The following is a 24,603-nucleotide window of genomic DNA, read 5'->3' on the forward strand; positions in this document are numbered from 1 at the left end:
ATTCAGCACTAAAAAGCACTGAGCTGTCAAGCCATGAAAAAGACATGGAGGAACCCTAAATGCCAATCACTAAGTGAAAGAAGCCAGTCTGAAAAAGGTTACATACTGTATGATTCTAACTGTATGACATTCTGGAAAAAGCAGCTATGGAGACAGGAAAAAATCAGTGTTGCCTGGGGTTGGGATGGGGGTAGGATGAGTAGGTGAAGCACAGAGGAATTTTAGGGACTCTGTAATGATGGACACATGTCATTATACATTTTTTAAAAACCCATGGAATGTATAACACCAAGAGTGAATCCCAAGGTAAACTATGGACTTCTGGCATGATATATCAGTGTAGGTGCACCTGTTGTACCAGATGTATCACACTGATGGGGATGTTAACGCATGGGGTGGAAGTAGGGGGAAGTATATGGGAAACTCGACCTTCCTCTCAATTTTACTGTGAACCTAAAACTGCTCTTTAAAATAAGTCTTAAAAAATAATGATAAAAAAATGGTAGGCTGTACTCTTATAATTAAAATGTTACTTAATCATGCTTCATCTTGGTATAAATTATTTATTAATATATATTTGTATTAGTTTGCGAGGGCTGCCATAACAAAGTACTATAGATGAGGTGGCTTAAACAACAGAAATTTCCTTCTCATAGTTTTGGAGGCTAGAAGTCTGAGCTCAAGATGTCAGCAGGGTTGGTTTCCCTTGAAGCTTCTCTCGTTGGCTTATAAATGGCTGTCTTCTCCCTGTGTCCTCACATGGTCTCCCCTCTGTACCTGTGTTCTAATCTCCTCTTCTTATAAGGACATCAGTCATATTGGATTAGGGCTCACCCTAATGACCTTAATTACCTCTTTAAAGACTATCTCTTAATACAGTCACATTCTGAAGTGCTAGGGGTTATGGCTTCAACTTATGAATTTTGAGGGGACACAACTCAGCCCATAACATGTTTGTAAAATAAAGCTGTTTTGTTACTTGTAAGCAGTTTTCTAAAAATGGTTGTGGTAACATAGAATTAAATAGAAATAATTCCTTCACTTTATGCTAAAACAAGGAGTCGCTAGCTCCGCTCTTATTAAAAAATATAAATATGCAGTAAAGATTCAAAAAGAACACAGACCTGGAAGTCTGATAAGTACTAGTACAAACATCTGTGACAATAGCCAACAATTCCCAGTGATCACCATCTGTCATACATGGTGTTAAATTCTTATTTACTCCCTGCAACAACTCCATGAAATAGATACAATTATTATTATTATTTTACAAATAAATATAGGCTTGGAAGGTAAGTGACTTGCTCCAATCACAGGAAGTAGGAGAAGTAGGGCTGAACACCAGGTGCCTCAGGCTCCGGAAGCCAGACTAGTGGCTGCTTTGCTCTACAGTAAGTCCCCTACATACGAACCTTCAAGGTGCGAACTTTCAAAGGTGTGAACATGTGTTCACAAGTCCAATCACATAGGTTAGTTCACATGTCTGGCATACATTGCCACATGCATGCGTCCTCTACAAGTGGTTGTGCTTTTGTGTACTTTACTGTACAGTACTGTATAGAGTACAGTAGTACAGTATCTTTATTTCAAGCCTAGTATGTCTGGAAGCAAGCGTAAAAGCAGCAGTTTTTATAGCTGATACTGCTAAGTCTCCTATTGCTGACGATTCTCCAGCTCCCACCTCCTCTCCCTCCTCCAGTCAGTAACTCTTCTTGCCTGTTCACTGGATGCCAGCCCCTGTATGCCAGCTGCTATACTGTACTACTGTACTTTTAAAGGTACTGTACTGTAAGATTAAAAATGTTTTCTTTATTTTTTGTGTTTATTTTTTATGTATTATTTGTGTGAAAAGTATTATAAACCTATTATACAGTACAGTACTATATAGCTGACTGTGCTAGTGGGGTACCTAGGCTAACTTTTTTGGACTTACGAACAAACTGGACTTAAAGACGCGCTCTTGGAATGGAACTCGTTCATATGTAGGGGACTTACTGTACTGGACGTAGTTCATACTCTGATGGTGCTCCAAGTTCACAGACAGCAGCAAAAGCCTTTCTGACCAAGGCCTCTTGGTGACCAGAAAACATGAATTCAGGTCTGGCTCTGTGTCCTAATACAAGCCTGGGCCACCATTTGGTAGCATGTTATTCTTTTCCTATATGCCCAAAAGTGGTGTTTTCATGAGGTAGAAATGAAACTCTTTGGTATTTTCTTGAATGGAATATTTAGATACAGTGAAATGCACAGACACTCGCTGGGTTGACAAATGGATTTACCTGCGTAACCACAAAACCTGCCTGAATTCTTGTCCAGCCTCTTATCAACTTCTACCGATTAAAGAGTCCAAGAACCCAGGTCGGTAACAATGAGGCATTTGCTTTTTAATCCTTTACCCATTTAGCTGAAGGACTGAGGTCTTCACAGTGAGATTTCAGGGTGGACCTTAAATGGAGAGGCAGCTGTCGGCATCTTGGCCTTGAATCCACATCACATAACGAAGCTGTGTACATCGCAGGACCTTAAGGAAACAGCTACAGAGCCTGTCACCTGGGGTGCCTGTTTGAAAAGCTAATGTTGGGCCCAATCTTTAGGAATATTGATTCCATGGCTAGGGTGGGGCCCATAAATGTGGATTTTAAGAGAAGATCCTAACTCATTACTCTATGCTTTGAGAAATGTTGCCTTGGGAGTGAAGGAAATGAAGTATGACACAATTTTGACAATGTACGATTCTGAGAGACTCTTCCAGCCCCCCACACACCAAATCAAGGGGTGTGTATTAGTGTGTTGGGGCTGCCGTTACAAATTACCACAAACTGGGTGGCATAAAAAAACAGAAACATGTTTTCTCACAGTTCTGGAGGCTAGAAGTCTGAATTCAAGTCACAGGCAGGGCCACGCTCGCTCTGAAGGATGCGAGTATAAAGGAGGATGCTTCCTCGCCTCTTCTAGCTTCCGGTGGCTACTGGCAATCCTTGGTATTCCTTGGCTTATAGCTACACCACATCCGGTTTCTTCTTCCGATCTTCACGTGGCTTTCTTCCCTGTGTGGATCTCTGTGTATCCTCTCCTCTTACAAGGACACCAGTGGTTGGATCTAGGGCCCACCCTAATCCAGTATGACCTCATCTTAATTTACATCTTAGTTATATCTGCCAAGACCCTATTTCCAAATAAGGTCACAGTCGCAAGTACTGGAGGTTAGGTTAGGATGTGAACATATCTTTTTGGGGGATACAATTCAACCCATTACAGGTTCTATACTCTGCTACTCAAAATATGATGCTCAGACCAGCAGTACTGGCCTCACTTAGGAGCTGTTAGGAATGCAGAGTCTTGGGGTGTATCCCAGACCTACTGAATCAGAAACTGCATTTTTAACAAGATGCCTGGGTGATTAATCTGCATATTAAAGTTTGAGAAGTACTGTGTTACAGGTCCAAATAGTTCGAAGTAAAAAGGGACAAATGTTCTTTTCACACCTAACTCTGGGAAATAAGGGTTTGTGTTCCCTGGAATTCCCAGCTATATTCCATTTATCCAGTTGGAATCATCTCTTTAACCCCACAACAATAGATTCTTTTGAGAATTTGCTCTGTACTTAGTTTTACAGATGGCAGAGACTAATCCTTGTCCCCCATTATCTGTTCTCTTCTTTTCAGCAGTAGCAATCTTGCGTTTCAGTGGGACATGTGACCACCCTGAATATACTTTCCATTTTCCCAGCTTCCCTGGAAGCAAAGCCTGCCCATGTGGCTAAGTTACTTACAGCCAGTGGGATGTAAGGGGAAGTGGTGTATGTATAATAGTTTCTGAGACATAGCCTCAAAAGGAGGGGATGTATACTTTCTTTTCTCTTTCTTCCTTCCAAATGAAGCAGAAGAAAGGAAATAAATATCAAAGTGGAAATCAGTGATATAGAAAACAATAGACAAAATTAATGAAAATCTGGTTTTTGAGAAGATTGATAACATTGATAAACTTCTAGACAGACTGATCAAGTAAAGAAGAAAAGACACATATTACTAATATCAGGAATGAGATGGGCGACAGCTACAGATGTTAAAAAGATAACAAGGGAATAACATAAACAATTTAATGCCAATAAGTTCAACAACTTAGATGAAATGGGCAAATTCCTGAGAGATATAAACACTAGACATAAACCCTAGCTCACTGAAGAAAAGCATACATAACCAGAGTAACCCTATATTTACTGAAGAAATTGTAATTAAAAACCATCTCATAAAGAAAACTCCAAGCTGCTACAGTCTGAATCTTTGTGTCCCTCCAAAATTTATATGTTGAAACCTAGCCCCCGAGGTGATGATATTAAGAGGTGGGGGCCTTTGGGGTTATTAGCTCATGAGCATGGAGCCCTCGTGGATGGGATTAGTGCCCTTTTAAAAGTGGCCGGAGAAAGCTCCCTTGCTCCTTCCACCATGTGAGGATAAAATGAGAAGTCAGCTCTCTGCACTAGGACGAGGGCTCTCACCAGAACTTGACCATGAGGGCACCTTAATCTCGGACTTCCAGACTCCAGAACTGTGAGAGAGAAATTTCTGTTGTTTATAAATCATCCAGTCTATTATTTTGTTATGGCAGCCTGAATGGACTAAGACACAAGCCCCAGTGGCCTTACTGGTGAATTTTAAAAAGGATTTAAGGAAAAAATAATAAAAATTCTACACAAACTCTTCCTTCAAAATTGAAAAGGAAGAATAAGCAATACTTTCTAACTCATTCTACAATGTAAGGCCAGCATCACCCTGATCCTGACACCAGTCAAAGGTAACACAAGAAAAAAAAAACTGCAGACCAATATCCTTCATGAATATGGGCGCAAAAATTCTAACATTTTAACAAGTTGAATCCAACAATATATTAAAAGAATAATACAACATGACCAAGTGGGGGTTATCCAGGAATGCAGAGTCATTTTAACATTTGAAAATCAGTTATTATAATTCACTATATTAGCTAAAAAAACAAGAACAAACAAATCATATGATCATCTTAATAGATGGAGAAAAAGTGTTTGACAAAATCCAACATTCATTTCTTACAAAAACTTGCAGCAAACTAATAGTAAAAGGGAACTTCTTCAATCAGATAGAGCGCACCTGCAAAAAACCTGTCTGACGTCATACTTAATGGTGAAAGACTGAATATTTTCCCCCTAAGACCGGGAATAGGACAGGGATGTTTTCTCTCACCACTTTTATTTAACATTGTACTAGGGGTACAGTTGGACAAGAAAAATAAATAAAAGGCATCCAGATTGGAAAAGAACAAGTAAAACTGTCTTTATGTGCACACAAGTGCATCTATCAGAACATTCCATCAAAATATCAGATGGAATTTGAAAAAAGAAATAAACAAAAAAAACAGTAGAACCAAGAATTTGGCCATTTCTTAAAAAGTTAAACATATATCTACCATATGATCTAGCCATTCCACTACTAGATATTTAAACAAAAGAAAAGGAAATATTCATCCATGCAAAGACTTGTACACAAATGTTCATAGCCACTTTATTTGCAAGAGCCCCAACCAGGAAACTACCCCCATCCGTGGGTAAATGGATAAGAAAGAATGTAATATATCTACAGAATAGAGTACTCCCCAGCAATAAAAAGGAATGAACTATTGACACACACAACAACATGGATGGCTCTCAATTTTTCTGAGTGAAGAAACCAGACAAAAAGAGAATAAATATTTGTATGATTCCATATATATTTTAAAAGTCTACATTTTTTAGAATTGGAATTGTTGAAAGGTGATCAAAAGGTACAAACTTTCAGTTACAAGATAAATAATTACCAGGGCTGTAATGTACAGCATGATGACGGTAGTTAACACTGCTGTGTGATATGTAGGAAAGTTGTTAAGAAAGGGCATCCTCAGAGGTCTCATCACAAGGAAAACACGTTTTTCCTTTTTGATTTCTCTTTTTGTTGTATCTGTGTGAAATGATGGATGTTAACTAAACTTATTGTGGTGATCATTTCGCAATATACGTAAATGAAACCATTATGCTGTGCACCTTGATGAAATAAAATTTATATTTTAAGACTGGACAAGAACAAATTAAATATAAAATTCTCTTTGTGTGTCTGTTTGGGCCTCCTCCCTCCCTGATGTGCAGTGTGCATCTGCATTACACATTAACCAGGGCTTCTCAGAGATGGGAGAGCCTGCTCAACCATAAAGATCTTTTTTTTTTCTTTCTTCTGATGCTAGGAATATAACTTAAAGAATAGCGTTCTTTCGCAGCTCTGTGGGGGGTCATGGTGACTTGCTGCTTGCTTTGTACGTGCTTACCTGGACTATGTATCCTTAGTGAACTTTATGTAACATATCAGTATGTCATTTTGATGTATGACCCTTTGTCTCAAAAAGTGTATTCGACTTCCAACAGGAGGAAGAGTTCTCAGAGCTTTCTGAGAATCTGCTTCCGCGGTTATAATTCTCAGTTTGGTTCTAATAAAATTCCCTTCTTTTCCTCTTAACTTCATAGTCAATTGAATTTTCTTCAACAACCTTAAATTTATACTGTGATGTGGGTCAACTCTATCTCAATAAAACTGGGGGAGGGAGTCTCGGAAATGCAATTTATATGGACAGAAAGCACATCGGTGGTTGCCTGAGGTTGAGGAATGGATGGGGAGGGTAGGGAGGGCCTTTTAAACATTGAGGTGAAAATTAAATTAAATTAAATTAAAAAGTAAACGCCAGAGTGAACTAAGGAGAAGTCCTAGAGGACATTAAGAGATGTGATTAGAGGTAATGCCCATTCCAGGCAAAGGTTTGCCTTTCTTAGCATTTCCTCATCCTGACGTGTTTATTAAGGAGGATGCTAAAAGCTGAGACAATTATATTAATGATAATTATGGGTGTATTTTCTACAAGCAGACGGTTTGTGGGCAAAACAAAAGAAGGGAATGGGAAATGAAGTCTCTCCCTCATGCGCTTCTTCCTAAAATAAAATTCTGCATTATTAATGTGGTAACGCATATTTTGGAGGGTAGCTAGTAATCTTTGCTTTAGTGGAATATGTATTTTCTAGGAGATGTTTAATAGGAAGATAATTCTTGTAAGCTCCTTGCAATTATAATGCATCTTTATGAAAAATTAGAATTTTTAATATTCAAATACTTTAAATAGCTCTCAAAAAAAAAGAGAGAGAGATATGATTCTGCCACCTGTGTCTGCTAACTGGTGCTTATTGAAGTTGGTTCCTACCCTCCCACAAAGACTGCATGACAGGGGCCTTATCCTTCTTGATGGTCACATTTCAAAGGAAAGGCTCCGTTTGAGAAAGACATTCCTGGGTTGTAGAAGATACATATACTTCTCAAAGGGACAGGACAAAGGACTTACAATTGCAAGTTTTCTAGCATAAATGCTCTAAGAAAAGGGAGATGGGGGCTTATCAGGTCTTGGCTGGAACAAACAGTAAATTCTTTTGGCAGCCTGGGTTTTCCCAGGCAGGAACTTAGGGGGGCTGGGTCAACCCAGGGACACAGCGTTAGGCTACTAGGAGCCAAGTTAGAGTTTGGTCAAGTCTCTTAGTGTTGGGGATTGGATGGAGTCTTCGTGTTGAGAGATTTTGCAATTTTCAATACATATGTCAACCATCAAATTATACACTTTAAATGTGTACAGTTTATTGTCTGCCAATCATACTTCGATAAAACTGCCTTAAAAAAGAAAACACAGCATTGTAAATTAACTATATTTCAATTAAAAAAAGAAAAGGAAGGAAAAGGAAAAAGTCTTGTTGGTTGAGATCTCAGATGGAGGAGGGAACCAGAAATTCACCTTCTTTCTTGATAAAGAGTTTCTTTGCTTTGGGACCAGATGTGACCACGGCATAGGGTTAAAAAATACCTTGCTCAGACGCAACATTTCCTAATGTTCTCAGAAATAACTTAGTGTCTTTGTAAACAACAATAGCCCCAGGATCCAAACCTTGGCTTAAATTGATCTGATGGACAATTTGACTTTTTTTCTTACCAAAATGGAAGATTTGCAATACTTCCTGATAATTTGCTCTCGAAATTTAGCATAAACTGTGCCTTAAGAAGCGGCATAAGTGCTTTTGAATTTCATTTTTTGAATAGGTAATACATTCACATGATTCACACATTAAATATGTATAAAGCTCCCCCTCCTGCTCTTCATCCAACCAACTCCCAGCCTGCGAGAAGATAGTAAATGCCATTAGTTTTTTGTATATCCTTCTAGAGTTTTTTACGCATGCGCACTCTACTCTATACCACTGATCGTTTTGTCTACCATTACGCCAATACCGTGGTGTTTTAAATAGTGTAGCTATATAATAGTTCTTGAAATCATGTACCGTTAGTTCTTCAACTCTGTTCTTTTCCAGACTTGTTTTGGCTCTTCCAGGATCTTTGCACTTCCATTTGAATTCTAGAATCAGTTTAGAATCAGAAAAAAAGCATGCTGAGATTTGGATTGAGATTGCATTGAATAAACAGACAGACACACAGACACACACACACACATTTTTGCTTCTCTATACCGCAAATGAAGAACGCTACTCATAGGTGTCTTAGAAATTATTTTAAGTTAAATTCAAAAGATACTGAAAGATAGTACATTCATACTATAACAAATTCAAAAATAGTGAAAAGTATGTCCCATCCCACTCACCCCCCTCTCTAACTCCTAGTCATGCAGTTTTTGTCCCTAAAGGAAATCTCTGTTAGCAGTTTCTTGGTAATGTTTCTGTGTTTATTCTCTGCATATTTATATCCTCTTCCTCCCCATTCCCTGCTTTCGGCATGAATGGGAACACATCATACGCATTGTTCTGCTCTTACTTTTGTCAGTGTCCAGTGTGTTCTGGGCTTGCTCCCTGTCAGCACATATGGCTCTGCCTTGTTCTTTTTAATGGGTGCACAGTCCTGACCTCAGTGCTTTAAAGCCATGTATTTCTGTGATTCATCCTCCCTTTGCTTAGCTCTGGAGTTTGTGAGGACACAGGCTTGACTTTGGCAAGCTGGGTATCAGCTCAGTGCCACTTTTCTATTCCACCCCATCTTCTTGTGCACTTGCGGGTCCAAGTGACCGTGAGTTTACTGAGGGCAGGGACTCCAGTCTCCATAGTTATATCCTCCACCACAGGTAATGTTCTACAAAAAGCAGATACAAAGAGAGAACACAGCACAAAGTTTAGATCCAACCAGCTTCAACTTTGTAGAGCAAGCAAGAGGGACTCAGCAAGAATTAGCATCCTTTCAATTAGTGAGAAGGTGGTGTCTTACGGACAGAGTCTGCATACTTGAAAGGCTGCTCTGAGGTCGGTGATAACACCCCTCTGTTTGGGTGTTCATTTATACGGAGTGTTTGTCTTCTAGAACTTCCTCCCAACACCCTTTAGAAAGGATTTTGAAAGTAGTGGAAAAATCAGTATGTGCAGCCACCAACAGGGAAAAAAGCCAGCCACAGTTATTCATGGTCATTTTAACAATCAAGCCATGTTTGCCCTGCGGGTGAGGGGGAGAGAAAACAGGCCTGTGTGAAGCATTTTCTACAGCAGAGCTCAATTGACCTGTCAAAGAAGGCTGGGTCACTTCTCCCGCTGAGCCCCCTCTCTGGCAGTGTGTGCCTTTGTTGGGAGCCAGCTGGGCCCCCAGACTTTGGCAGTGTTCCTTTGGACAGAGTGATGGAACAGCTGTTCATTCATGAAGAAAACTGGCCGTCTCCATAACAATCAATGTTAACTTGACTCCGTTGAGATATCTGAGGGGCCACTGGGTCTCCTGGCCTGGCTGCCATCATGCCTGTGGCTTTTAATTGGGTCCCTTGAGTGCTTGCAGGACCGTGAAATAGGCATGACCTGGGTCAGCTCCCCACTAGAGTTGGGACCCTTGAAGTTAAGGAACCTATGGATGAGGCAGGGCGGTTTTCTGAGTCTCTTCTAAAATGATTTTGAAACCGATGGTGTGTGTGTCTGTAAGATCTAGCCTGGAGGAAAGTGCTATGTTCAGTTTGTGACTTACTCTCTTGGTGGCCAGCTTTACATGTTGTCTAGCTTTTACCTTTGTTTTATTACTTTATTAAGTAGCTGTCACAAGAACGGGGACCATTTCCTCCATATTTGGAATCTTGTTTTACTTGATACCTCTAGATATGTGTCGTAGGGGCAGGACAGGAATAAAGACCCAGACATAGAGAATGGACTTGAGGACACAGGGAGGGGGAAGGGTAAGCTGGGACGAAGTGAGAGAGTGGCATGGACATATATACACTACCAAATGTAAAATAGCCAACTAGTAGGAAGCAGCCACGTAGCACAGGGAAATCAGCTCGGTGCTTTGTGACCACCTAGAGGGGTAGGGAGGGTGGGAGGGAGACACAAGAGGGAGGGGATATGGGGATATATGTATATGTATAGCTGATTCACTTTGTTATAAAGCAGAAACTAACACACCATTGTAAAGCAATTATACTCCAATAAAGATGTTAAAAAAAAAAGAAAAAAATCATTATATGTGACCCAAACTGGAAAATAAAGTGAATAATAAAAAAACTAAAAAAAAAAAAATGTGTCCACTTTAGAGATAAGAGCCTTGAGAATTAAAAAGTACGGACAGTTTTTACCCTTCAAACAAAACTGACATATTTAAACATTGGTAATCAGTAAGATTTGTCAGTATGCCTTTCAATAATCATCATAGTATTTACAATATTTATAAATCATAAACATAAATGCACATTGCAATAATTTATTGACAATGTCCTATAAACCTAAATGCACCATGAATGCAAAATAAATTATTAGAGTTCATGAGCAGTACTTGCACCTGTTGAATTTTTTATGACCTTCAGCATTCAGCCCCCTGCTCAAAGAGGAGAGCAGCTTTGCAGTAGAAGATTTTGCTCTAGCTGAGGACTCAGGTTACTGAAGAATTTCAGTTTAGGCCTTAGTGGATCCGCCTCTCCTTGGTTATTGTAAAAGTCCACAAGACTTTGTTTCCTTGATATGCTAGACATTTGTCTTGATAAAGCTCCATCAAGGGGGCCTGAGAGAATCTCCCTGGAAAGAAAACTACAATTTGTTGATGATAAGGATGAAGGTGAGGGTGATGATTACAGTGATATAGGCGTTATGAGATGGCCGTAGCTTGAAGAAGCTCATGGCAAGGGTGACAAGCCACAGCAGATTTATGGAACCTGTATGCACTTACTCAGTGGTATGGGCTGAGTTGAGTCCCCCTCCAACTTCATGAAGCTCTAACCCCCAGTGTGCTTGTATTTGGAGATGGGGGCTTTATGAATTAAAGTTAAATGAGAACCTAAGGGTGGGGCCCTGATTTGATAGGATTAGTGTCCTTTCCTTATAAGAAGGGATGCCAAAGAACTCTCACTCTGTCTGCCATGGGGGGACACAGTAAAAGAGGGAGAGAGAGAACACAAACCTGATCATAACCATACTGGTGTTTGTTTTTAACCAGTTGGTAACATTTTAGTGTTTCTTCTCTTTCTTTTTTAAGAGAAATAGGACTTGAATAGGCATATGTCCAAAGAAGAAATACAAATGGCTAACAACTGCATGAAAATATGCTCAACCTCACTAATCATAAGAGAAATGCAAATCAAAACCACTGAGATGTCACCTGATACTTGATAGTAGGATGGCTACTATTAAAAGAAAACAAAACAGAAAATAACAGGTGTTAGAGAGGATGTGATAAAATTGGAACTCTTGCACACTGTTGGTGGGAAGGTAAAATGGTACAGCTGCTAGGGAAAGTAGTATGGAAGTTCCTCACAAAATTAAAAATAGCACTACCATATGATCCAGCAATCCTACTTCTGGGTATATATCCAAAAGAACTGAAAGCAGAGTGCTGAAGAGATATTTGCATACTCATATTCATAGCAGCACTATTCATGATAGCCAAGAGATGGAAGCAACCCAAGTGTCCATCAACGGATGGACAAATAGACAAAATGTGGTATATATAAGCAATGGGATATTATTCAGCCTCAAAAAGGAAGAAATCCTTGCACATGCTACAACACAGATGAACTTTTAGGACATTATGCTAAGTGAAATAAGTGAGTCACAAAAAGACAAATACTGTATGGTTCCACTAGTTTGGGGTACCTAAAGTAGTCAAATTCATAGAAAAAGAAAGTATAATGGTGGGGCTGGGGAGAAGGGGTAAAAGGGAGTTGTTGTTTAATGGGTACAAGGTTTCAGTTATGCAGGATGAAAAAGTTCTGGCGATCTATTTTACAACAGTGTGAATATACTTAACACTACTGAATTGTACAGTTAAAAATGGTTAAGATGGCACATTTTATGTATATATATTTTTTAACCACAATAAAAAAATACACTTAATCCTGGATTGATGAGTGTAACGGCTACCAAGGTACTGTGCAAAGTGCTCAATGTGCAGAATCTCATTTAAGTTTTTGTAGTTCCTGCATAGGAGGTGATAATAACCCCACTTACTGAAGGGTTTATTTGGGGTTGGCATTGTTCTAAATGTTTTGTATGTAACTCCTTTAATCTTCACCACAATCCTAGGAGGTTGTTACCTCCATTTTCCAGATGAGAAAACCGAGGCACAGGGAAATTGTCACTCAACCAAGGACACAACAGATGGTAAATGGCCGAACAAGGATTTGGTTTGGGCTTCTCCTGTTATTTAACCCCTTTCATAGTTGTCATGTGGCTAAGAGAGATGTTGTAATTTGGCCAATGTCATATAGTCGTAGTGACAACTCTGGGATTTGAATCCAGGATTTTAAACCCAAAGCTGATCGCAACAACTTGGTGTTTGTTTTTAACCAGTTGGTAACATTTTACTGTTTCTTCTCTTTTTTATTAAGAGCAGATATTTGATGAAATATGCATCCTCAAGAAGTTGATAGGTTGTATATAAAAAGATGTTTGATTTAATTGTTTTTTCTAGGCTTTGAGTTTGTGTATTAACTTTTTTCCTTTTTCTTTCAATGGTGAATTTACCTCATGCTTGTTATAAAACGTTCAATCAGTACTGAGGTCTGCAGGATGAAATTTCTAGTTGTCTTGCCAGCTCCTCCAAATGCCTGTTCTCAGAGGAAATCACCATTAACTCTTGTCCTTCCAGATGTTCTCTCTTCATTTTTCTATATATGTAATAGGTAGAATAGGTTTAAATTTTAAGTTTGTGGTTTTAAGGTTTTTAATTTTTTATTTGACAAATAATTAAAGAACAAAAAGTAAATATTCATCAATTACAGTACAACTGTAAACAATTATTAAAAGTTATATTTCAAAGTCCTCTTTCTTTCCCAGCAACACTTTTCCCCCAAGGTAACTGTTATTTAAATTCTGTGCATTTTATTCCTATTTTATCCACATGTATAGGGTCAAATTTCTATATCTATCATCTAACTACAAAATTTTATATTGATGAAATATAATTATGTTATATATTTTTATCTTCAACTTGCATTTTGCATGTACCAACCTGAGAAAATGTATTATAGACATTTTCTCAGGTTGGTACATTTAGATTGAATTCTTCTTTTTTTTTTAAAACTACTTTAATAGGGACTTCCCTGGTGGTCCAGTGGCTAAGACTCCACTCTCCCAATGCAGGGGCCCCCTGTTCGGTTCCTGATCAGGGAACTAGATCCTACATGCTGCAACTAAAGAGCCAGTGTGCTGCAACTCAGACCCGGTGTAGCTAAATAAATAAATAAATATTTTGAAAAAGTATAAACTACTTTAAAATAAATCCATAATATCATGTTATTTTACCCCAACATATTTCAATATGCATCTTTAAAACATCAGAACATTTTTCTATTAAAAAGCACGTCTAACAAAATAAGTGGTAATTCCTTGATATCGGGTAATACCTAGTCTATATTCAAATTTTCCTAATTGCATAAAAAATCAGGGATTGCATTAAAAATGTATTTTTATAATGTTTGTTTGAGTCAGGACCCAAGCAAGGTCCACATGTTTCATTTCATTGTTCTGTTTCTTTAGTTTCTGAATCTGCAGCATATACCCCCTCCCCTTCTTTATACATGCTTTTGTCCCACAGAATGTTCTATGACTTATCTGTTTTTTCAGGGTGTTATTTAACTTTTATTGCACCTTCGTATTTCCTCTGCATTGAAAGCTATATTTAAAACTTGATTAGATTCAGGTTCAGTGTTTTAAGGTATGACTAGTTCACAGTTGGTGCTGTGCTGTGCAAACCATAATTGCATCCCCTCAGGAACACATAATGTCTGTGTGTTCCACTTTTAGTGATGCTGAGATTGACTGACAGGCCCAGTAGCTGAAGGATAACAGGTTGAAGACATAAACACTTTGTTCTTCTCTGACACTTAAGTTTTGGGTTTCCCTCTGACTTCCTGAGCATTGAATCAATGGTTGTTTGAAAGGCTTGACTGAGAGATACAGGTCTTTACGAATTTCAAAAGCCCTCTCTTGAAATGGCAAGAGCCAAGACCTGGTTGACTCAGATCACTTTAGCCATTGAGGTGATATGGAAAGAATATTATGTAAAGCCATTCTCACCTGGCAAGAATAGGGAAGGCCTTTTTGATGAGGGAAGGACTGAGTAGATGGCTGCGTGTGTTAAGGGTGAGTGAGAGGGGATGGGGTGAGGTTGAGGTGGTGGGGAATAGAAAAATCAAATAGATCTGGGTCAATCTGAAGCCTTTTTGGTTAGTGCCCCCTTCCCCCAGGTATAGACTAAAGAATATTCAAACTTGGCATTCCACATATTCAGCACAGGAGATGGGAGGTTTCTATTGAGACAGGATTCAGTTTTCATGGTTCATGACTAGAGGGGATCCTGTACTGAGGGCTGGGAGGCGGGGTATGGAGGTTAAATTAAGCTATTTTTGGTTAATGGGAACCCTTCAAGTTGGCTTCTGGTCTTTCAGATATGACTCCTGTAGCTTTGATAACTTCCTTGCTTCCTAATATGATATGATGTTCAGGCTCATCTCGTACATTTCCTGTCTCAGACTTGGTATCAGTGATTTTTCCAAGGAGCCCTGGTTCCTTTCAATGGAAGATGATTTGGAGAGTAACCAAGGTGCTGGAGGTCCTCACTGCTACTGGGGTTGTCATTTTTTACAAAGCTTTTTCAGAAAGACATGGAAAAAAGTGGTTTATTTTGTTTTATAAAAAGTATATCATAGTCTCAAAGTGATGTTTCCAATTCAAATGTAGGACTACAGAGTTCTACTTAATCTCTATTATTTTACATCTCTATCCCTTCTCTTTTTATTATTATTATTTTTTTTGCGGTACGCGGGCCTCTCACTGTTGTGGCCTCTCCCGTTGTGGAGCACAGGCTCCGGACGCGGAGGCTCAGCGGCCATGGCTCACGGGCCCAGCCGCTCGGCGGCATGTGGGATCCTCCCGTACCGGGACACGAACGGCAGGCGGACTCTCAACCACTGCGCCACCAGGGAAGCCCTATCCCTTCTCTTTGACCCTGAGAATCCTGGTTCTTGAGAACACTGAAGATGTGGAATTTGGAATACCACAAAATTGCCACCAGGGAAGCCCCTTGGTCACTTTTATTCTTACTTTTTCTGGTCCTTTGCCCATTTTCCTATGGGGCTGTTTGTCCTTGTTTATTCATTTATGAGCACTCTTTATACTAAGGAAATTAGGCTGTCATGGGTTGCAAACATATTTTTTCAACTTGCATTTTTTTCCTTAGCTCTGCAAAGGATTTTAATTTTCACTTAATCAAATCTGTCAATTGTTTTACTTATTTATTTGCTGCAGGCTTAAATAGGTCTTCTCTCCAAGACTGTAAACATATTCTTAATATTTACTTCTATTCCTTTATGGGTTTTAGTTTTTACACTTGGATCACTGATATATCTCAGTATTATTTTGATATGAGGCACTCTATAATTTTACCTAATGAGATGCATAAAGTCCAAACTGTATTAAAGAAAAATGTGCCTCAAGATAACACTGTCTTGGTATAAATTAATTTCTAACCTGCAGTGTCAAAAAATTAAAAAATCAGTGATCTATTTCTTGAAAATTTATTCTAAAGTAATATCTTTTTTAAAAAATAAAAAGTTATATGCATGGGGCTTCCCTGCTGGCGCGGTGGTTGAGAGTCCGCCTGCCGATATAGGGGATGCGGGTTTGTGCCCCGGTCCGGGAGGATCCCACATGCCGCAGAGCGGCTGGGCCTGTGAGCCATGGCCGCTGAGCCTGCGCGTCTGGAGCCTGTGCTCCGCAATGGGAGAGGCCACAGCGGTGAGAGGTCCGCGTACCGCAAAAAAAAAAAAAAAAAGTTATATGCATGAACACTTTTCTATACATTTTATTTACAATATAAAAAATTAAAAACAAACCATGTTTAATAATAATTGTGTTATTTTAACTTGAAATATGTTTCCTTTAAAATTTTAATTGTCAAACTATATAAAAATATGAAAAATACATATACATTATTGTAAAGAAAATACAACATTGTATTTATCCAATGATTTCAATATATAGTGCCTTTATATGAGGGAAAAATGAAAATGGACAGGGTTCACTCTGAAAGTCTGAGGGTTTTTTTCCTGTTTTTGATTTGCATTATTGTTACAATGTTTATTGATGCAATAGTTTTTTTTAAATCCCATATTTATAATATTATAAATATCTGTAAATCATAACTGAATGAAAAGTTAAAAATGCCTTTTAGGTGACTGAGAAAAGAGTAACCACAATGAGAGAAGCAAGAAGAGCTACAATCCTGCAGCTTGTGGAACGAAAACCACATTCGCAGAAAGACAGACAAAATGAAAAGGCACAGGGTTATGTACCAGATGAAGGAGCAAGATAAAATCCCAGAAAAACAAATAAATGAAGTGGAGATAGGCAACCTCCCAGAAAAAGAATTCAGAATAATAATAGCGAAGATGATATAGGACCTTGGAAAAAGAATGGAGGCAAAGATCTAGAAGATGCAAAAAGTGTTTAACAAAGTCCTAGAAGAGTTAAAGAACAAACACCTAGAAGAATTAAAGAACAAACAAACAGAGATGAACAATACAATAACTGAAATGAAAAATACACTGGAAGAGCTCAATAGCAGAATAACTGAGGCAGAAGAATGGATAAGTGACCTGGAAGACAGAATGGTGGAATTCACTGCCGCAGAACAGAATAAAGAAAATAGAATGAAAAGAAATGAAGACAGCTTAAGAGAGCTCTGGGACAACATTAAATGCACCAACATTCACATTATAGGGGTCCCAGAAGGAGGAGAGAGAGAAAAGACCCGAGCAAATATTTGAAGAGGTTATAGTCAAAAACTTCCCTAACATGGGCAAGTAAAGAGCCACCCAAGTCCAGGAAATGCAGAGAGGCCCAGGCAGGATAAACTCAAGGAGAAACACACTGAGACACATAGTAATCAAACTGACAAAAATTAAAGACAAAGAAAAGTTATTAAAAGCAACAAGGGAAAAACAACCAATAACATACAAGGAAATTCCCATAAGGTTAACAGCTGATTTCTCAGCAGAAACTCTACAAGCCAGAAGGGAGTGGCACTATATATTTAAAGTGATGAAAGGGAAGAACCTACAACCAAGATTACTCTACCTGGCAAATATCTCATTTAGATTTGGTGGAGAAATAAAAAGCCTTACAGACAAGCAAAAGCTAAGAGAATTCAGCACCACAAAACCAGCTCTACAACAAATGCTAAAGGAACTTCTCTAAGTGGGAAACACAAAAGAAGAAAAAGAACAACGAAAACAAACCCATAACAATTAAGAAAATGGTAACAGGAACATATATATTGATAATTATCTTAAATGTGAATGGACTGAATGCTCCAACCAAAAGACACAGGCTCGCTGAACAGATACAAAAGCAAGACCCATATAGGTGCTGTCTACAAGAGACCCACTACAGACCTAGGGAAACATACAGACTGAAAGTGAGGGGAAGGAAAAAGATATTCCATGCAAATGGAAATCAAAAGAAAGCTGGAGTAACAACACTCATATCAGATAAAATAGACTTTAAAATAAAGAATGCAAAAAGAGACAAGGAAGGACAGTACCTAATGATCAAGGGATCAATCCAAGAAGAAGATATAACAATTATAAATATATATGCACCCAACATAGGATCACCTCAATACATAAGGCAAATGCTCACAGATATAAAAGAGGAAACTGACAATAACACAATAATAGTGAGGGTCTTTAACCCCTCACATACACCAATGGACAGATCATCCAGACATAAAATTCATAAAGAAACACAAGCTTTAAATGACACAACAGACTGTATAAATTTAATTGATATTTATAGGACGTTCCATCCCAAAACAGCAGATTATACTTTCTTCTCAAGTGCACATGGAACATTCTACAGGATAGATCACATCCTGGGTCACAAATCAAGCCTTGGTAAATTTAAGAAATTGAAATCATATCAAACATCTTTTTCCACCACAACGCTATGAGATTAGAAACAAATTACAGGGAAAAAATGTAAAAAACACAAACATATGGAGGCTAAACAATACATTACTAAATAACCAAGAGATCACTGAAGAAATCAAAGAGGAAATTAAAAAGCACCTAGAGACAAACTACAATGAAAACATGACAATCCAAAACCTATGGGATGCAGCAAAAGCAGTTCTTAGAGTGAAGTTTATAGCAACACAAGCCTACCTCAAGAAACAAGAAAAATCTCAAAAAAACAATCTAACCTTACACCTAAAGGAACTAGAGAAGAACAAACAAAACCCAAAGTTAGTAGAAGGAAAGAAATCATAAAGATCAGAGCAGAAATAAATGAAATAGAAACAAAGAAAACCATAGCAAATATCAATAAAACTAAAAGCTGGTTCTTTGAGAAGATAAACAGAATTGATAAACCATTAGCCAGACTCATCAAGAAAACGAGGGAGAGAACTCAAATCATTAAAATTAGAAATGAAAAAGGAGAAGTTACAACAGACACCACAGAAATACAAAGTATCCTAAGAGACTACTACAAGCAACTCTATGCCAACAAAATGGACAACCTGGAAGAAATGGACAAATTCTTAGAAAGGTATAACCTTCCAAGACTGAACCAGGAAGAAATAGAAAATATGAACAGACCAAACACAAGTTTTGAAATTGAAACTGTGATTAAAAATATTTCAACAAATAAAAGCCCAGGATCAGATGGCTTCACAGGTGAATTCCGTCAAACATTTAGAGAAGAGCTAACATGTATCCATCTCAAACTCTTCCAAAAAATTTCAGAGGAGGGAACACTCCCAAACTCATTCTACGTGGCCAAAATCACCCTGATACCAAAACCAGCCAAAGATACTACAAAAAAAGAAAACTACAGACCAGTATCATTGATGAATATAGATGCAAAACTCCTCAGCAAAATACTAGCAAACAGAATCCAACAACACATTAAAGAATCATACACCATAATCAAGTGGGATTAATCCCTGGGATGCAAGGATTATTCAATATACGCAAATCAAACAATGTGATACACCATATTAACAAATTAAAGAATAAAAACCATATGACCATCTCAATAGATGCAGAAAAATCTTTTGACAAAATTCAACACCGAGTTATGATAAAAAATCTCAGAAAGTGGGCACAGAGGGAAGCTACCTCAATATAATAAAGGCCATATATGACAAACCCACAGCAAACATCATTCTCAATGGTGAAAAACTGAAAGTATTTCCTCTAAGATCAGGAACCAGACAAGGATGTCAACTCTCCACTATTATCCAACATAGTTTTGGAAGTCCTAGCCATGGCAATCAGAGAATTAAAAGAAATAAAAGGAATAAAATTGGAAAAGAAGAAGTAAAACTGTCACTGTTTGCAGATGACATGATACTATACATAGATAATCCTAAAGATGCCACCAGAAAACTACTAGAACTAATCAGTGAATTTGGTAAAGTTGCCGGATACAAAATTAATGAGCAGAAATCTCTTGCATTCATATACACTAACAATGAAAGATCTGAAGGAGAAATTAAGGAAACAATCCCATTCACCACCGCAACAAAGAGAATAAAATACCTAGGAATAAACCTACCTACACAGGTAAAAGACCTGTACTCAGAAATCTATGAGACACTGATGAAAGAAATCAAAGATGACACAAACAGATGGAGAGATAGAACATGTTCTTGCATTGGAAGAATCAATATTGTGAAAATGACTATACTACCCAAAGCAATCTACAGATCAGATTCAATGCAATCCCTATCAAATTACCAATGGCATTTTTTACAGAATTAGACCAAAAAATCTTAAAATTTGTATAGAAACACAAAAGACCATGAATAGCCAAAGCAATCTTGAGGGAAAAAAAAAGGAGCTGGAGGACAGACTCCCTGACTTCAGACTATACTACAAAGCTACAGTAATCAAGACAATATGGTACTGGCCCAAAAACAGAAATATAGATCAATGGAACAGTATAGAAAACCCAGAGATAAACCCATGCACCTATAGTCAACTAATCTATGACAAAGGAGGCAAGGATATACAATGGAGAGAAAACAGTCTCTTCAATAAGTGGTGCTGGGAAAACTGGACAGCTACATGTAAAAGATGAAATTAGAACACTCCTTGGCACCATACACAAAAATAAACTCAAAATGGATTAAAGACCTAAATGTAAGACCAGACACTATAAAACTCTTAGAGGAAAACATAGGAAGAACTCTCTTTGACATAAATCACAGCAAGATCTTTTCTGACCCACCTCCTAGAGTAATGGAAATAAAAACAAAAATAAACAAATGGGACCTAATTAAACTCAAAAGCTTTTCCACAGCAAAGGAAACTGTAAACAAGACAAAAAAACAACCCTCAGAATGGGAGAAAATATTTGCAAACGAATCAACGGACAAAGGATTAATCTCCAAAACATATAAACAGCTCATGCAGCTCAATATTAAAAAAAGAAACAACCCAATCAAAAAATGGGCAGAAGACTTAAAGAGACATTTCTCCAAAGAAGACATACAGATGGCCAAGAGGCACATGATAAGCTGCTCAACATCACTAATTATTAGAGAAATGCAAATCAAAACTACAATGAGGTATCACCTCACACTGGTTAGAATGGGCATCATCAGAAAATCTCCAAACAACAAACGCTGGAGAGGGTTGGAGAAAAGGGAACCCTCCTGCACTGTTGGTGGGAAGGTAAATTGATACAGCCACTATGGAGAACAGTATGGAGGTTCCTTAAAAAAACTAAAAATAGAACTACCATATGCCCCAGTAATCCCACTACTGTGCATATACCCTGAGAAAACCATAATTCAAAAAGAGACATGTACCCCAATGTTTACTGCAGCACTATTTACAATAGCCAGGACATGGAAGCAACCTAAGTGTTCATCAACAGATGAATGAAGAATATGTGGCACATATATACAATGGAATATTACTCAGCCATAAAAAGAAACGAAATTGAGTTATTTGTAGTGAGGTGGATGCACACAGAGTCTGTCATAGAGTGAAGTAAGTCAGAAAGAGCAAAACAAATACTGTATGCTAACATATATATGGAATCTAAAAAAAGAAAAAGTGGTTCTGAAGAAACTAGGGACAGGACAGGAATAAAGATGCAGATGTAGGGAACGGACTTGAGGACATGGGGAGGGGGAAGGGTAAGCTGGGATGAAGTGAGAGAGTGGCATTGACATACATACACTACCAAATGTAAAATAGCTAGCTAGTGGGAAGCAACTGCAAAGCACAGGGAGCCCAGCTTGGTGCTTTTTGACCACATAGACGGGTGGGATAGGGAGGGTGGGAGGGAGATGCAAGAAGGAGGGGATATGGGGATATGTTTATACATATAACTGATTCACTTTGTTATACAGCAGAGACTAATGCAACAACGTAAAGCAATTATACTCCAATAAAGATGTTAAAAAAACCAAAAAAAGACACATGCACCCCAATGTTCATTGCAGCATTATTTACAGTAGCAGGTCATGGAAGCAACCTTAATGCCCATCGACAGACAAATGGATGGAGAAGATGTGGTACATATATACAATGGAATATTACTCAGCCATAAAAAGGAACAAAATTGGGTCATTTGTAAAGATGTGGATGGACCTAGAGACTGTCATACAGAGAGAAGTAAGTCAGAAAGAGTAAAACAAGTATCATATATTAATGCATATATGTGGAATCTAGAAAAATGGTAGAGGTGAACCGGTTTGCAAGGCAGAAATAGAGACACAGATGTAGAGAACAAACGTATGGACACCAAGGGTGGAAATGGGGGGGAGAGGGTGGGGGTGGGATGAACCGGGAGATTGGGATTGACATTATACACTAGTATGTATAAAACAGATAACTAATAAAAACCTGCTGTATAAAAAATAAAATAAAATAAAATTCAAAAAAAAAGCACAATGAGATCTTAGTTTAGAAAAAAATGACATGGTAGTGCTACTTGAGGCAAAGAAAATCACATTGATTTTAAGAACAAAATAAAAACACAAAATAGGGCTTCCCTGGTGGCGCAGTGGTTGAGAGTCCGCCTGCCGATGCAGGGGACACGGGTTCGTGCCCCGGTCAGGGAAGATCCCACATGCTGAGGAGCGGCTAGGCCCGTGAGCCATGGCCGCTGAACCTGCGCGTCCGGAGCCTGTGCTCCGCAACGGGAGAGGGCACAACAGTGAGAGGCCCACGTACCGCAAAAAAATTTAAAAAAACACAAAATATTTTTTAAAATCTCATAAATGTGGAATAAACAAAGTTGTCACTGCCAGCATTCAATCTGGAAAAGGAATTGGCCACAGAGATAGAGAAACAATATGGTGAAGTTTATATTGTTGTCCTTAACTGGCAACTTTTTTTAAATAAATAAATTTATTTATTTTTGGCTGCATTGGGTCTTCGTTGCTTGACTCGGGCTTTCTTTAGTTGTGGCAAGCAGGGGCTACTCTTCGTTGCTGTGTGTGGGCGTCTCACTGTGGTGGCTTCTCTTGTGGTGGAGCACGGGCTCTAGGCGTGCATGGGCTTCAGTAGTTGTGGCACAAAGGCTTTAGTAGTTGTGGCCCATCGGCTCTAGACCGCAGGCTCAGTAGTTGTGGCACAGGCTTAGTTGCTCCGTGGCATGTGGGATCTTCCTGGACCAGGGATCGAACCCGTGTCCCCTGCACTGGCAGGCGGATTCTCAACCACTGTGCCAACAGGGAAGCCCTCAACTGTCAAACTTAGTAGCCAAGGCTTTTTGTCCTGTACAAGGCAACACATTTCTTTACAATTTCCAAAAGAAACTGAATGAGTTGTTTTGTTCTGGTCTTAATAGACTGTTTTTTTTTTTTTTTTTTTTTGTAGGAGTTTTAGATTTATAGGAAAATTGAGTGTAAACTACAGAGAGTTCCTATAACCCTCCCCACTCCCAGTTCCCTATCATTAACATCTTGTGTTAATGTGGTACCTTTGTTGTAATTGATGTGACAATGTTGATATGGTATTATCAGCTAAAGTCCATAGTTTCATTAGAGTTCATCCCTGTTGTTCTATATTCCTTGAGTTTTGACAAACATGTAACGACACGTATCCACCATTATAGTATCACTCAGAGTAGTTTCACTGCCCTAAAAATCCTCCGTGCTCTGTTTATTCATCCTTTCCTCCTCCCAAGCCCCTGGCCATCACGGATCTTTTTACTGTCTCTATAGTTTTGTCTTCCAGAACGTCATCAAGTTGGAATCATACAGGATGTAGCCTTTTCAGGTAGGCTTAAAACTTAGTAATATGCATTTATGTGTCTTCCAGGTCTTTTCATGGCTTTATTATCTGGAAGTACCAGTTTGTTTATCCACTCACCTGTTAAGAATGTGGGTTTGGTTTTTAATCATAGGTTCAGTTTTAATCAACTTTAAGTGGTTAATGATAAACCTCCAGGTATGCTTGTACAATGAAGATCCGGGGTGAAAGTAAAGGGAAGCAACAACGAAGTGGATTAAAGGTTGGAAACAGCCTATTACCTTTGAAATTATTATTCTGACTTTAAAAAAGAAAAAATGCCAAAACCAAAAAAGCCCTTCTTATTCCCGTATTCTTTCATCTTTATTATACAATGAAAATGATCAAATACCTGAATATGATGAATTAATTTTCTGTTTGAAGATGCACCAAATCCATTTTAATAATTACAATTCACGTAATACATAGTTATTATGAAAAAAACTAGAAAATGCAGGTTGGCAAAAATAAGAAAATTTAAGATACCATAATTCTATTCATTACCTGTTTGTATAACTGTTTGTATGCCTGTGCATATTCTTTCATAGTTTTCCATGCATTTGTGTATATGCATACATCATATAAAATTCATTTCAGTGGATGTACTGTTCAGCTGATTCTTATTATTCCCAGTAGTTATGTTCTACAAAGTAACCACCAACACTGAATTCTAGAATACTGAACCATTGCTCCTAGAGGAAATACAGGGTTGGGTTCCTGGGAGCCTTTGATCACCACATTTTCACCAACGGATCAACACATAATTTAGAAGTTACAAATCAATTTTAA

The 24,603-nt window shown here is 38.3% G+C and overlaps 1 long non-coding RNA gene across 1 annotated transcript; it reads right to left on the bottom strand.

Annotated features, from left to right (window-relative positions):
* Positions 1–5,556: 5,556 nt before the first annotated feature.
* Positions 5,557–13,102, bottom strand: LOC115840233 (uncharacterized). The gene is made up of 3 exons (XR_009564188.1): positions 13,022–13,102; positions 8,859–9,170; positions 5,557–8,445 (listed from the first exon to the last, which is right to left on the bottom strand). It is a non-coding gene; the product is annotated as an uncharacterized lncRNA (long non-coding RNA).
* Between the last annotated feature and the right edge of the window lie 11,501 nt (positions 13,103–24,603).

Source organism: Globicephala melas, chromosome 6, assembly GCF_963455315.2.
Source record: "Globicephala melas chromosome 6, mGloMel1.2, whole genome shotgun sequence".
NCBI classification, from domain to species: Eukaryota; Metazoa; Chordata; class Mammalia; order Artiodactyla; family Delphinidae; genus Globicephala; species Globicephala melas.